We start from the raw sequence: 925 nt of genomic DNA, 5'->3' as shown, positions 1-925 counted from the left end.
AGCTTGCGGTAACTGTTGAAGTTGAAGTTGTTGTCTAGGGGCATATTACGGTTATAGAAAACCAGGAGGGTTATACTGCTTTGCTGTGTATGGCTGATAAGATTGTTGCACCGCATTCTAATTGCTGCTCCAGCTGAAGTTAGGATGATTGCGGTTATTGGGATGATAAGTGGTTGGAGCTTGTTGCTGTGATCTCTGAAAATTGCTCACAAATTGAGCTGATTCGCTAGAAATAGCACACTGCCCTGTTTCATGTGCCCCGCAAAAAGCTCACACATACTAGTGATTTATTAACTCCATAATTAGCCAAAGAGTCCATTTTCATCGTCAAATCTTGAAGTTGAGAAGCTATAGCAGTAGCTGTATCCACTTTCAGAATTCCTCCGACCTTGCCTTATAACATTCTTTGCGTAGGATTCTGGTATTCATTAGCTGCCATGAGCTCAATCAACTCATAAGCTTCATTATAGCTTTTGGCCCATAAGGCTCCACCAGACGCTGCATCGAGCATAGGTCTAGACTGAGCGCCCAAACCATTATAGAAATAGTTTATAATCATCCAATCAGGTATTCTATGATGTGGGCACTTCCTTAGCATCTCCTTATATCAATCCCAAGCCTCACACAGAGATTCTCAAGTTTGCTATGCAAACTGAGTAAGAGCATTCCTGATTGCAGCAGTCTTCACTATAGGAAAGAATTTAGTGAGAAACTTTTGAGAAAGATCCTCCCATTTGGTGATAGACCCTGATGGTAGAGAATTTAACCAGAACTTTGCTTTATCCCTCAGCGAGAATGGGAAGAGTCGCAGCTTGAGAGCATCTTCAGTCACCCCATTGAACTTGAAAGTGTCACAGATCTCGATGAAATCCCTGATATGCATGTTGGGGTCTTCTGTAGGAGAACCCCCAAACTGAACTGAGTT

General features: G+C 42.4%; 1 non-coding gene across 1 annotated transcript; it reads left to right on the top strand.

Moving 5' to 3' along the window:
• The first annotated feature begins 569 nt into the window (after positions 1-569).
• LOC141715266 (small nucleolar RNA R71) lies at positions 570-674 on the top strand. The gene has a single exon (XR_012572033.1). It is a non-coding gene; the product is annotated as a small nucleolar RNA R71 (small nucleolar RNA).
• Positions 675-925: the final 251 nt, after the last annotated feature.

This window comes from Apium graveolens, chromosome 3 (genome assembly GCF_009905375.1).
Source record: "Apium graveolens cultivar Ventura chromosome 3, ASM990537v1, whole genome shotgun sequence".
Taxonomy (NCBI): domain Eukaryota; kingdom Viridiplantae; phylum Streptophyta; class Magnoliopsida; order Apiales; family Apiaceae; genus Apium; species Apium graveolens.
This window is presented reverse-complemented; position numbering and strand designations above follow the sequence as displayed.